The 15,275-nt window shown below is 41.6% G+C and overlaps 1 long non-coding RNA gene across 1 annotated transcript in view; it reads right to left on the minus strand.

The window, feature by feature from the left end:
* Nucleotides 1-15,275, minus strand: part of LOC117476950 — a 31,591-nt gene that overhangs the window by 13,223 nt on the left and 3,093 nt on the right. The window contains exons 2-3 of the long non-coding RNA XR_004555304.1: nt 13,179-13,253; nt 10,918-10,969 (exon numbers count right to left, since the gene is read on the minus strand). This is a non-coding gene — a long non-coding RNA (uncharacterized LOC117476950). The remainder of the gene's footprint in view (nt 1-10,917; nt 10,970-13,178; nt 13,254-15,275) is intronic.

Below are 15,275 nucleotides of genomic sequence, written 5' to 3' on the forward strand. Positions count from 1 at the left end.
TAAACTCTGGTACTTTCTCTTTGCGGTCACAAAACAAAGCGCCTTGTCTGAGTTTTTAATCAGAAAATGTGTAGAAGTATACAGCTACTAATAGTCAAGTAACTCAAAATGTACTTAAGCCAAGTACTTCATTACAAAAACGAGTTATATCTTCTCATGGACAGTACTTTTACACACCAGGTACAACATTAGCTTGTGAAATGTAGTAGATTAGAACTATACAGTCGAATCAAATCAAAAATACTCAATACAAGTACTGGCTTTTAAAATGTAGTGGAGTAGAAGTATACAGCTACTAATAGTCAAGTAACTCAAAATGTACTTAAGCATAGTACTTCATTACAAAAAGTAGTTATATATGTTATGGACAGTAGTCTCACACACATAGTACGACATTGGCCTCTGAAATGTAGTGGATTAGAAGTATAAAGTAGAGTAAAATGAAAAATACTCATACAAGTACCTCAAAATGTACTCGATTACATCACCACTCCTTCGTGTTCCCCTTTAACTCTGACCTGTTAGTTACCCTCGCCCTAATTCTACATCCTGCTATTTTCTATATTCTCTGCCACGCCAACCACACCTATCAACAGACGGACTCCACCCTCCTCCTCCTCCTCTTCCTCCTCCTCCTCCTCCTCCTCTTCCTCCTCCTCTTCCTCCTCAGGGCGGGCTGAGGGTTATTCAATGGGAGTCTCAAACTTTAGGAATGGCATAGCTGGTTTGTTACTCACACACAGTGTCGCGTGACTCATCAAAAAGCTGTGCTGCACCCATGCTACGCTCTCGTTACACACACACGCACGCGCACACACACACGCACGCGCACACACACACACACACAAACACACACACACACACAGACTCTTTGCCGCCTTTGTCAGGCTCCATTCATAACTATTTAAGTATCCTCTGTGAGTCATGTAAGGCGGGTTAAGTAATTTTTGACTTGTAAAATATACGCACATATTTCTCATCTGTCACTGCTAAGAAAAAAGTTTTAGGACAAAGGTTAAGAACATTTTTAGACTCTTTAAAGTAGAGACACTACATACTGATATACACCAGAATATCAGCAGGAGAGGACTCTTTAAAGTAGAGACACTACATACTGATATACACCTGAACATCAGCAGGAGAGGACTCTTTAAAGTAGAGACACTACATACTGATATACACCTGAACATCAGCAGGAGAGGACTCTTTAAAGTAGAGACACTACATACTGATATACACCTGAACATCAGCAGGAGAGGACTCTTTAAAGTAGAGACACTACATACTGATATACACCTGAACATCAGCAGGAGAGGACTCTTTAAAGTAGAGACACTACATACTGATATACACCTGAACATCAGCAGGAGAGGACTCTTTAAAGTAGAGACACTACATACTGATATACACCTGAACATCAGCAGGAGAGGACTCTTTAAAGTAGAGACACGACATACTGATATACACCTGAACATCAGCAGGAGAGGACTCTTTAAAGTAGAGGCACTACATACTGATATACACCTGAACATCAGCAGGAGAGGACTCTTTAAAGTAGAGACACTTCATACTGATATACACCTGAACATCAGCAGGAGAGGACTCTTTAAAGTAGAGACACTATACTGATATACACCTGAACATCAGCAGGAGAGGACTCTTTAAAGTAGAGACACTACATACTGATATACACCTGAACATCAGCAGGAGAGGACTCTTAAAGTAGAGGCACTACATACTGATATACACCTGAACATCAGCAGGAGAGGACTCTTTAAAGTAGAGACACTTCATACTGATATACACCTGAACATCAGCAGGAGAGGACTCTTTAAAGTAGAGACACTACATACTGAAATACACCTGGACATCAGCAGGAGAGGACTCTTTAAAGTAGAGACACTACATACTGACATACACCTGAACATCAGTAGGAGAGGACTCTTTAAAGTAGAGACACTAAATACTGATATACACCTGAACATCAGCAGGAGAGGACTCTTTAAAGTAGAGACACTACATACTGATATACACCTGAACATCAGGAGGAGAGGACTCTTTAAAGTAGAGACACTTCATACTGATATACACCTGAACATCAGCAGGAGAGGACTCTTTAAAGTAGAGACACTACATACTGATATACACCTGAACATCAGCAGGAGAGGACTCTTTAAAGTAGAGACACTACATACTGATATACACCTGAACATCAGGAGGAGAGGACTCTTTAAAGTAGAGACACTACATACTGATATACACCTGAACATCAGCAGGAGAGGACTCTTTAAAGTAGAGACACTACATACTGATATACACCTGAACATCAGCAGGAGAGGACTCTTTAAAGTAGAGACACTACATACTGATATACACCTGAACATCAGCAGGAGAGGACTCTTTAAAGTATAGACACTACATACTGATATACACCTGAACATCAGCAGGAGAGGACTCTTTAAAGTATAGACACTACATACTGATATACACCTGAACATCAGCAGGAGAGGACTCTTTAAAGTAGAGACACTACATACTGATATACACCTGAACATCAGCAGGAGAGGACTCTTTAAAGTAGAGGCACTACATACTGATATACACCTGAACATCAGCAGGAGAGGACTCTTTAAAGTAGAGACACTTCATACTGATATACACCTGAACATCAGCAGGAGAGGACTCTTTAAAGTAGAGACACTACATACTGAAATACACCTGGACATCAGCAGGAGAGGACTCTTTAAAGTAGAGACACTACATACTGACATACACCTGAACATCAGTAGGAGAGGACTCTTTAAAGTAGAGACACTAAATACTGATATACACCTGAACATCAGCAGGAGAGGACTCTTTAAAGTAGAGACACTACATACTGATATACACCTGAACATCAGGAGGAGAGGACTCTTTAAAGTAGAGACACTTCATACTGATATACACCTGAACATCAGCAGGAGAGGACTCTTTAAAGTAGAGACACTACATACTGAAATACACCTGGACATCAGCAGGAGAGGACTCTTTAAAGTAGAGACACTACATACTGACATACACCTGAACATCAGTAGGAGAGGACTCTTTAAAGTAGAGACACTAAATACTGATATACACCTGAACATCAGCAGGAGAGGACTCTTTAAAGTAGAGACACTAAATACTGATATACACCTGAACATCAGCAGGAGAGGACTCTTTAAAGTATAGACACTACATACTGATATACACCTGAACATCAGCAGGAGAGGACTCTTTAAAGTATAGACACTACATTTGTAACTCTATATACTGACCCCTCTAAAAACCTCAAACTATTCAACTCTGTGGTTGTTTTATGTGTGTGTGTGAGAGTGTGTGTGGGTGTTGGTGAATCACAGCCTGGCGTGTGTCAGGCAGTGTGTGTGTGTGTGTGTGTGTGTCTGTGTGTGTGTGTGTGTGTGTACGTACGGTGTGTGTTTCACATTGTGTTCATTGGGGATGACTCAGGATGGGATAAATGACTCCAGACGTGACGACAAACTTTAACCTGGAGGAGGATTTATATAGAAACATAAAAGCACTCTCTTCTTGTCTGACTGGACTTTTAATATAGTAAATGTTTCCTTTTAAATGTTAGCTATTTCAGTCCAGCTGTTTTATTTGGCCGCAGATTACTCATGATTTTATAATTGAGCCGCTCTGCAAGCCAAGGACAATGAGTCACTGAGAGAGAAATGATTTTGTATTTCTCAACAGACGAGTGATTTCACGTTCGAGTAATAACGGTGCTGCAGCATGACCTCATTACACATTAAATATACAATCATTTAACCTGAACATTACATTTAAATCATTATGATGAAGAAGTGTTTGGTGGTGTACCGTTTCATACCGAATACAGCGAACTGTTTACCGTATTATATGATTATTTAATCTACCACAATACCGTTGAAAGAGTGGCAAGGCGCTCGAGCAGTGCGACAGTGAAAGGAGTCCCCAGGGGAAGTATTTAAATGTGCACTCAGGGAAGGGGGATTTGTTTACATTTTCAAATAGTGCTTTTGTTGTTATGTGGTACGCAAAGTTAGCACAATATAATGGTTTATAAATGCCGTGATATACCGTTTTAATTTGGGAAAATACCGTGATATTAGTTGTTTGTCATACCGATCAACTTTATGATGAAATACAAAATAATATCATAGTTTTTATTTTATTTTTATTCTGATTGGAAACAAATAGTTTCTACTTTAGATAATTTCTTAGTTATGAATCTGCCAACAAATATAGTTTGACTGTCCTTTGCTAAATACAACAAATACATAAAATAAATACATGTAAAGCTAATTTAATGAAGTCATTTCATTTTTATTAATTGCATTTATTTGAAGTTGTTTTGGATAAAAGCGTCACAGAAATATGATGTAAATGGTAGAATTTGAACACAACTACTGTAGGACTAACATCTGTATTATTTCATATTATCTGTGATGGATTCAAGTCTTCATGGGAACTATTAAATCCCTGTGTGTGTACTTTTGTAATTGAAAGTCTTTTTGACGCCAAAGGCTCCACCTCAGTGAGACTCTGAGAGTTTCTGCCGTTTTAGATTGTGACTCAGTCTATTGTGGGCTCGAACCGGCTTTCTCTGGGTGGATACAAGGGCGGAGACACACACACACCACACACACACCACACACACACACACACCACACACACCACACACCACACACACACACACACACACACACACACACACACACACACACACACACACACACACACACACACACACACACACACACACACACACACACACACACACACACACACACACACACACACACACACACACACACACACACACACACAATGGAGATTGCAGAGGGAGAGGAAGCTGGGGATTCCAGAGATTCCTGTGGACAGAAAGGTGTGAACTGCAGCCGAGCAGCCTGGGAATTCTGCTGGTTCGGCCTGAGAGGAAGTTTAATGGCTGAGCAGTGACACACACACACACATACTCTCACGCACACACACACACACCACTCACACACACATACCACTCACACACACACACCACTCACACACACACACCACTCACACACTCACACACAGATAAAAAAGGACAGAGACACTGAGGAATGTTGCTGTGTTTAGATACCCCTTTTTTTTGTTGCTGTAGGTTTTGTGCCGGTGTGTATTAGGTCTTTGGACATTCCTATAGGATAATGCATGAACAATGAGTATTACCATTTTCTACAATGTCACATAAATTGTTGTATAAAAACACGTTGGAAACACACTCACACAAACACACTGGGAAGCATAGAGAGCGTATCATATGTGTCAAACACAAGACATGATTTCATTGCCCACCCACCCACTTCTGTAGCTGTTTGATCCAAAACTATATTTGTTCCTAAACCTAATTGGTTGCCTGTGAAGATGGAACTTTATTTTCAAAAGACTTAATGCCTGTAAGGAGCTGAAACTGACCGTGTTGTTTAACATTATAGGAGCATGCAAGATAATGAGAATAAAATATCTGCATGAGGACTCGTTACACACACACATGGTAGAATAGAGAGTCATAGATGTCATACATCAGACTTAACTATATAGGACCACTTCTACCCTAATTTAAACCCTGTCAAAATATATATCTTTTATCCTAAATCTTTATCAAGCAGTGTCCTATGAAGACAGGATTCTATTTTGAAAAGACTGAATGCATGTAACGGACAGATATGTTCACCTGCTGCTGGAAGTGTTAAAGGAACAAGAAAGAACATGTGATATAACTATCAGTAAGTATCTGTTGCATGATTGAGGACACACACACACACACACACACACACACACACACACACACACACACACACACACACCTGTCTCGAGAAAGATCGAGACTCTCAGCAGTGACGGACAAGAACAGACGTAACATCGACGTCATTTCATTCACTAAAAGGAGACACAGTTGGCAGACCCCCATGCCCCTGGGTCCGAGTGTGTGTGGGAGTGTGTGTGTGTGTGTGTGTGTGTGTGTGTGTGTGTGTGTGTGTGTGTGTGTGTGTGTGTGTGTGTGTGTGTGTGTGTGTGTGTGTGTGCGCATGGTCTCAGTGACTATATTAGGCCAGTCTGTTTCGAGCACGGTGAGGACACACAGATACACACTGTGATGTCACTGTCACGCTGCGGAGGCATGGCTCTACGTCTTATCTGTGTGTGTGTGTGTGTGTGTGTGTGTGTGTGTGTGTGTGTGTGTGTGTGTGTGTGTGTGTGTGTGTGTGTGTGTGTGTGTGTGTGTGTGTGTGTGTGTGTGTGTTACCCTGTGATAACCCTGGACTCAGTGGCACGCAGGGATCCCAGCAGCAGTGACTCTGGTGACAGATGAACTCTCTGCGATGCGTTTAGGTGCCGCTTGAATTTTCCATTACTCACGCTGGTGTTTCTAATTGTGCCCCCATGAATACTTTCATTGTGACGCAGTGGATCACTATTTGGCTGAGCTATACAAAGATATCATAGCTGTCATTGCTGTTGTATTGGTAACAGCGGAAATATTAAAGGGTCATTTGTTGTCATTTGTATCAGTTTTGAGAACCGGATCATTTCACCTTTTGCCAGATTTTCTCTATTCAACACCAAACAAAGAAATCAAACAATAAATATAAAGTATTATATATTGTATTAAAACTAAAATATATTGATCTAATTATTTCCTCTCCAATGATATTACAGATACAATTATTCAAAATATGTTTAAAAACAGATATTGTTATTATTATTATTATTATTATTATTATTATTATTATTATTATTATTATTATTATTATTATTATTATTATTATTTATTGAACAAGAACCGTGCTAACAAATATTCATCTCCAAGAGAAAAGACGATTTACGCCAGATTTAGATATTAGATATTTCCATCTGCAGTTCCTGGGTACACACATATGTACAGTAACTACATTTTCACAGTGTGTGTGTGTGTGTGTGCGTGTGTGTGTGTGTGTGTGTGAATTCAGGGTGTGTATGATAGCAGTGTGACTCCTGTAAAGGAATCTGCTCCACCCGACATCCCTCTCCTCTCCTTTCCTCTTCCTCTTCCCTTCAGAGGTGTGGAAAAACATCTCTCTCTTCCACACATTTATACATACACATACACGCACATGCACACACACACACACACACACACACACACACACACACACACACACACACACACACACACCCACCCCTTGGGCTGAGTGAAGGCGGTGACTCAGGATATAAGAGCTGCGAGTCGTGCCAAGGCGGTGAGGGGTCACACAGTGGAGAGAGAGAGTGTGTGTGTGTGTGTGTGTGTGTGTGTGTGTGTGTGTGTGTGTGTGTGTGTGTGTGTGTGTGTGTGTGTGTGTGTGTGTGTGTGTGTGTGTGTGTGTGTGTGTGTGTGTGTGTGTGTGTGTGTGTGTGTGTGTGTGTCAGGCTGGTGGCAGGGTGGAGGAGGACTTCTTGTGAAACATTCCTCTCTGACCAGAGTTTCCTGTTCTCACTTCCCTGTCCTCCCTCGTTTCTCCCGTCCCACCTCACCTCACCTCACGCCAAAATGACTCCCCCTCCCCTGTGTGTGTGTGTGTGTGTGTGTGTGTGTGTGTGTGTGTGTGTGTGTGTGTGTGTGTGTGTGTGTCTGTCCACGCCCCAGACTGCAGGTCTCCCTCTGTGTTTTCCTGCAGAACCACCTTCCATTATTAGAGCCCGGAAACACCACCTGCTGCTGGCTCGGAGCCGTAAATAATAACAAAGTGAAAGAAGTGGCGGTGACACCTGATTGATGGACAGAACATATATTTGCAATAGTTGCTTAACTCTTAAACCATTTTTGTCATTTTGAAGCACATGCTCTGAACTTTAGGGTCCCTCTTTGAAGCATCTGGAGCCTGAAGAGTAGCTGTGTTGCTCTGTGTGATAGTAACGTGACCATTTGAGAGTGTTTTAAACTGTGATTCTAGCCTTTTTTTTATAGTCGTTACAAGCATTTTCTAACATTTCATGGACGGCCAGCATGATAACTTCGTTCTTTGTGATATTAAACTGAATATTCTGGAGGTTTTAACTGTTACCCTGTCCTTGTTTCTAATTGTAACAACTCTTTTCTAACAGCTCAATCAGAGTAATCCACAATAACACTAATCATTAGTTGCAGCTGTGTGTGCTTTAAGTGTCTTTTTTCCTCTCCACTTTACAAAAGAATCCAGTTTTTCAGGACACACTGACTATTTCCCTTGTACTCTTGCACAAAAATGTCCAGATTTCACTACAAAGAAGGCGCTAAATACAATCTGTCAGGAGCTTCAGTCCAACTCCATCAGCTGTGAGTCCTGTTTCAGCCTCATGCTCATCAACACGTTCCTCCGTAAGATCACAAAGTATCTCCGTGTGTATTTCATATTCTGCGCACACAGTAACAGTCACATTTTGAGACTGTGTCTTTCCACAAAGTCCACAATCAGCCAACTTCCACAGCAGAGAGCTAGCTGAGAATCAGACGAGTGATTTGACTAAATGAAACCCCTAAATTCCAAAGAGTAAACCCACATTGGATCAGAAACATGTTTACTAAACCAATGACACCAGTGACGAATGCTCCCCCATCTCTTATGACTAATGCACGCTGCGTGTGTGTGTGTGTGTGTGTGTGTGTGTGTGTGTGTGTGTGTGTGTGTGTGTGTGTGTGTGTGTGTGTGTGTGTGTGTGTGTGTGTGTGTGTGTGTGTGTGTGTGTGTGTGTGTGTGTGTGTGAGGAATGTGAGCGTGTCATTGACGGAGGATTAAATGGACATGCAGCGGAGTTGTGTTTTCTCAGCAGATGGGTCTGAGGAGGCCATCTGTCTCCGAAAAGCACGAGAAACGAAACTGTGATACAGCGTGGAGAGTGTGTGTGTGAATATACACAGATCTGAAGTCACTTATTGGGTCTTATGCATCAGAAATGTCTCTTATATTTGGTCTATATTTAGTTTTTTTAACTCCAGATGCACTTAAAGTTCTTAACCATCCAAATCTGCTCAATTATTTGTCCTTATGCATCAATATTATTTAAAATGTCTCTTATATTTTGTGTCTTCCTTCACCGTCCACATCTTCTCTTTCCCAGGAGCTAAACGATGAATAGATTGGATGCATGTGAGTAATTGTTGTTATTAGCATGGGTAACGCACTCTAAACTCTATATGAGAGCAGGTGTTGTGCCGGGTGCAAACGCTTCAGCACATGCCCAGAGATTTGAGAGATGACGACAAATAAAGTATTCAAAAAGTACACAGTTCAGAAGTGAAATGAAGGTATTGCTGGATACATTTAAAGAAGGTAACTGTGTGTTTTTCTGCAGCATCAGAACAAGCCGTATAGGAAACATCTCAAAGCAGTATGAAACGTTTTTAGACACAAACAACAACAACCTAAATGTTATCTGACTCAAAAAGAAGAGCAGAAATCATGCTATATAATATATAAAAGAACAAGCTGTAGACTCAAACAATATAACAAGAGGAGATTTGAGCGTATATCTATTAGATAGTTATGAGTGTTTGTATTGTCCTACAAACAACAACAATTTGTGGACTTTGAAATTATTACAACTTGAACTTTCATTGTTTCAATTATTACAACTTGCTTCTCTCACATCGAAACTGTGCAAACATCCTGAGCAGTTTAACTGGACGTTGCGTCTGAAACCTGCATGGTCTTTGTTTCCCACCCTGACCCTCTGAGAGTCTGAGACCCTGACCCTCTGAGAGTCTGAGACCCTGACACTCTGAGAGTCTGAGAGTCTGAGAGTCTGAGAGTCTGAGAGTCTGACACTCTGAGAGTCTGAGAGTCTGAGAGTCTGAGAGTCTGAGACCCTGACACTCTGAGAGTCTGAGAGTCTGACACTCTGAGAGTCTGACACTCTGAGAGTCTGAGAGTCTGACACTCTGAGAGTCTGAGAGTCTGAGAGTCTGAGAGTCTGAGAGTCTGAGAGTCTGAGAGTCTGAGAGTCTCCTGTGATCTCCATCCTCTCCTCTCTTTACTCTAACGCTCGCTGTGTTTCTTCCCTCAGCGCTCCCTTCTCTGGGGGCTCTGCAACAGGCTGACTCCCACTCTCTCCTCCCACTCTCTCCTCCCACTCCTACCTCCCACTCCTACCTCCCACTCCTACCTCCCACTCTCCTCCAGCCGTACCCCAGCGTGGGAGGCAGCGCGGCCCAGGACCAGAGCCTCTGGCTGGGCACACACACGCAGCGAGGGGCCCACAGCTCTGGAGCTTTGGCTTTCATTCCCCTCACCCACACACTCTCACACACACACACACACTCTCACACACACACACACACACTCTCACACACACATGCTGTACCCACAGAGACCTCTTTAATGATGTCATGTGCCTCACATCTGAAGGGGAAACACGTGGGAGTGTGTGGGCTGTGTGTGTGTGTGTGTGTGTGTGTGTGTGTGTGAATCATTGTTTTTGGTTTACATGAAAGGTGTACACATGTGCTGTCGGCTGCTGTACACGGCAGAGCTGGGTTATTTTTAAATCACAGCTACAGGGGAGGGTTGTGATCTAATGAAAGGACACTGAGGAGAGTCGTTGGTGGATGTTAGATGGAGGAGATGCATTGGAAAGTGTAGTATTTAATTAGAAGACACACTCGAAAAATGTAACAATGTGCAGAAGTGCTTAAAAAAACAACACAATTTAAGGCTTTCACTGCCATTAGATAGTTAATCCTATTTTATCAAACTAAATGTGGACACTGATGAGAGTGATGAATGGCTGTTAGATGTAGTAAATGCATTGGAAGGTGTAGTACTTTGTGAGAAGACACCGTGTGCAAAAGTGCATGAACAAAAACCACATAATCCCCACTTTTTCGTCATTCAAAATCAGAGAAGTTGTGTTTCCTACCTGCAGGACGGAGCTCTGGTTCTCGGCTGATGTGCTTCACGAAGAGTTGACTCTGTGAAAGCAGGTGTGAAGAGAAGCACGTCAGTCAAACACTCACACCTCTGTTCAACTAGAAATCGAGACAGCATCTCTCGTCTGAAGCTGATAGACTCGCTCTGTGAAACGCAGATGATATTCAGAAGGGCCAGATTGCTCATTAGAATATCTCACATTTGTGTGTGGGCGAGTGTTTAGCAGTCCTTCGACAGCGTCCCCACGATGTTCCAGAAACACTCTTCTTGTTCTGAGTCCAACAGGACGCTCACCCCAGTCTGTCCTCCCAAACTCATCCAAGATCCAACTTCTGTCCAACTTTCAGGACAATAAACGCTGTCAACTTTTTAATATCTACATACACTGCAACATAATCCCTTTCAATGCTCCGGGTGTTTCTATAAGTCCTGACATGCCGACGGGGGGATACTCAGGGACTGAAGTTCGAATGATACGCAAGAAATCAAATATCTGAATGTTGGACAAATACCACAATATCAAAATTGCGATGGTATTGTAGCGTTGACTATTAGTGCCTTTACAAAAAGAGTGATTTGCTAATTCTTCATCAGTAATGTGGATATAAGGACTTATGGGTAAAGGCATTATTAAAACAGTGACTTGCAGTCTTTAAAACAAGGAAAAGTACACTTATGCCACATCGCAATTATGACTTATTCATATTATGGTTACTTTATTCTTAATTGAATATGGTCCAAATTACATGAATTCCAAAAAGAGAAGATTTTATAGATTAAAGCTCATTTGCATATCCAAAATCGAAAACAACGTCTCATCATATTATCTATATGGATATGATATTGATATACTGCCTCACCCTGTCCCTGCACTTTGATTAAGATCATGTTATTGATCATATTGGAAATTTGACAATATATTGCATCAGATAACACTTTAGTATTATACCAGCACACACAGATGCACCAAGCAGTCTTAACGTTTATTACTTAATGTTAAATTGCTTTGGGTAAAAAACACATGCATCTTCATGATTTTACAATTTCAGATATATGATTAGTTTGAGTTAATTAGTCCTACTTCATGTCGAAAAGAACATCTATTGGATAATCTGAAGAATGCACTTATTCGTCGTAAAGAGTGGACAGTTTTGGAGATACGTGTTCCTCCACATGACAGCAGCAACAGGTGTTATGCAGTGTGACGTTTAAAGAGTTCAATCAGAGCCAAAAAGCCAGATGAATTATCAATTCTGCGCAGGGGAGAACAAATCCATATTGAATGCACTTTTAACACGATACCATGTTTTTCAAAATCTGCGATAATATGAATGAGCTAAATGGTATATCTATGTCTAAAAGATGATATTAATAATGAGGTCTGACTGCATGTGTCTCAGTGCCCCCTGTTGGACTGTCTCTCAGACTGAGCGCATGGTTTCAATTACACTCCTCTCAGACACAAAACATATATGAGTTTCTAATAAAACTAAAATGCTAAACGTTTTTTTTTTTTTTAAATGTCACTGTTATTGAATTTTCATCATGATTTAGCACGCTTTCTAAATCATTGATTCAAGTCTTTCTTCAATCAATCACAATAGATCAGTCACTCAAAGTGCTCTCTCTCTCTCTCTCTCTCTCTCTCTCTCTCTCTCTCTCTCTCTCTCTCTCTCTCCCCTCTTTACGTCTCTCTCCTCTCTTTGTGTCTCTCTCTCTCTCTCTTTATGTCTCTCTCTCTCTCTCTCCCTACTCTCTCTCTCTCCCCCCTCTCCCCCCCTCTCTCCCCCCTTGTCTATCCCAGAGTCATGGGGTCTCCCCCGGGGTAAACGCATTCCAAAACACAAGAATTTCCTCCAGCCCGACTCACATACCACCTCTCCCCCCCTCTCTCTCTCTCTCACACACACACACACACACACACACACACACACACACACACACACACACACACACACACACACACACACACACACACACACACACACACACACACACACACACACACACACACACACACACACACACATACCCGCTCGATGAAGACCACACACTGTTGCAACGGCATGTTCAACGCTCTCTCACACAAACAACTTCAACATAAAACCGATGCAGTTCAATCTAGTTATTCACAAAAAGCTAATACAGAAGACAACAGATTTCATTTAGTAAATCAACATTTTTGTTTGTGTGGGAATAATCACACTTAAACATTGTTTCCAAATCATGATCAATGTTAAATTGTAGTACCTGGATTCCTGGGTGTTGCGGAGTGAAATCAGTCGGTGTTCAGACTCCTCAGTCTCCTTCTGCTGGATCCGTCTGCTGCACACAAACACACACACACATCAGTGATACACACACACATCAGGGACACACACACACGTCAGCGACACACACACACACACCTCTCTGACGGCTGGAGGAACACAGCAAAGTTTCCGTAGCTGCAGATCTATATGAGCAGAGAGGAGGAGGCTCTATAGCTGTTGGCAGCAGCTCTCCGTCCCTTCACTGGCTACATATCCACCTTCAGCCGCAGGAAACCCCCCCCGGCGCCCCCTCATTGTTGCGGGACCGTCCCCATATTGAGCACAAAACCCCGCGGAGACTCATGTGTGGAGAGTGATGAACACATGGTGCACACAGAGAGAGAAGGGGAAGGAGAAAGAGGGTCTATAGTAGAGTAACGCTCTATACAAAACAAGATTCCCCCTCTATCTGTGTACGAGCAGAATCAGAATCCCCTAATTGAAATGTACATCAAACTACATTGATGTAAGCGTGCAGAGAGTCTAACAGACTGATAAGGGAAAGGAGAAAGCGGACATTTCTATATTAGAGTAAGAAACAGCGTGATCTGATTTCCAGAATCAGAATCCCTTATTCGTCCCACAGACCAAACGATATTGATTTAATACTTGCTCTATAATAATGCAACGTTTATAAAGTAAATTAACAAGCCTAATATGTGATAATCATCATATTGTCAGCAAAAAACGCTTCCATTAATACATAATCAATTTCCTTCCTCTTCCTTTCACCTGACAATAATCACCTCTCCGCCTTATTCGCTTTACAAAACCCACAATTTCCGCTTCATAATTTCTGTCTTTGTTTTCGAGCAGAATCAGATGCACTCTTTCTATTTCCTTGCTGTGCGCCAAGGTTTTATACATAACGTAGAAATGGTTCCCTAAGTAGGACACTTTACGGGTTCTTCAGCAAACTGAGCATTTCAATTTCAATCAAAGACCAACAGGTGAATCCGAAAGGACGGCTCCACAAAGACATTCTCAGATCTTCAGCGTGTTTTTAATTTGATGATTTGTGCAATTGTAATTATTGGGAACCCTTGTGTTATCGCACCACGATTAAAAAGCTCTTCAGAAACATAGTAATGCTCTTTAAGAACAATTTGGCATTATCGTAAAACCCTTTTTTATCACCGGCGTCTTTTTCCTAATTTGCCGTTTTCTCTGATCACAGAGTGAATCGCTCCAGACACAATATATTCACAACTGAATTTAAAACATGCAACTATGAATAAGCTACGATCGTGACACATTTCATGCTTTCTAATTCACATCAGCGTGTTTTCAGATATGTTTTCAGACTGTTTCACCCTGTCTGCTGTTCTGTTTCTCTTTGGGGGGAAATACACCTGCAGTGGGGGGTGTACCTGCTCTCTTAAATTCATGCATTTGTAACATATTTCCTTTGAAATGTGCGCCCTGATCTGCTTTCTCTCTCTTATCACTCTCAGTCTGAGAGAGTGAGAGTGTTTCACAGCAATCTGGGAAATCATCAAATGTTCTGCGCGTGTTTTTCTGTCTGGAGACGCTCTGAATATATCACCATGACTGGGCTTCATATCGTGAAAATTCCCTGAATAAATTAGCGTGCCCACTCCTTCTCTCTGATCGGGTTATGAGTGCAGCGATGACCTCACTTTCGGGTATTTGGGATGGGTATTTCTTCAATGTACACTTCCCTGAAATATTGTGCATTTACTGCTTTCTTAGATGAATGAATTTAACCCTTTACAGGAAGGGTTACCTCTTCTTGTCACATGACGTAAGAGGCTGTAATGTAGGAGTGACAATCAGAATCAAACCGTGATTTCTTCATATTTGACAGCATTTTAAGCTGCGTTTCATTAAATTAGTCGTCTGATCAACTGATTTATCTACAGACATCATAAGATTGTCTAACAAAACTCACATTTTCCATTTCATTTTTCACTTTCTCTGTCCACAGAATTAGACGCAGTCTCTTTTTCGTTGCTGTGCGTGAAGGTTTTATGCATACAACAAAGAAATGGCTGTGAAAGTAGGGGTCAAGGAG

Source organism: Trematomus bernacchii, unplaced genomic scaffold (genome assembly GCF_902827165.1).
Source record: "Trematomus bernacchii unplaced genomic scaffold, fTreBer1.1, whole genome shotgun sequence".
Taxonomy (NCBI): Eukaryota; Metazoa; Chordata; class Actinopteri; order Perciformes; family Nototheniidae; genus Trematomus; species Trematomus bernacchii.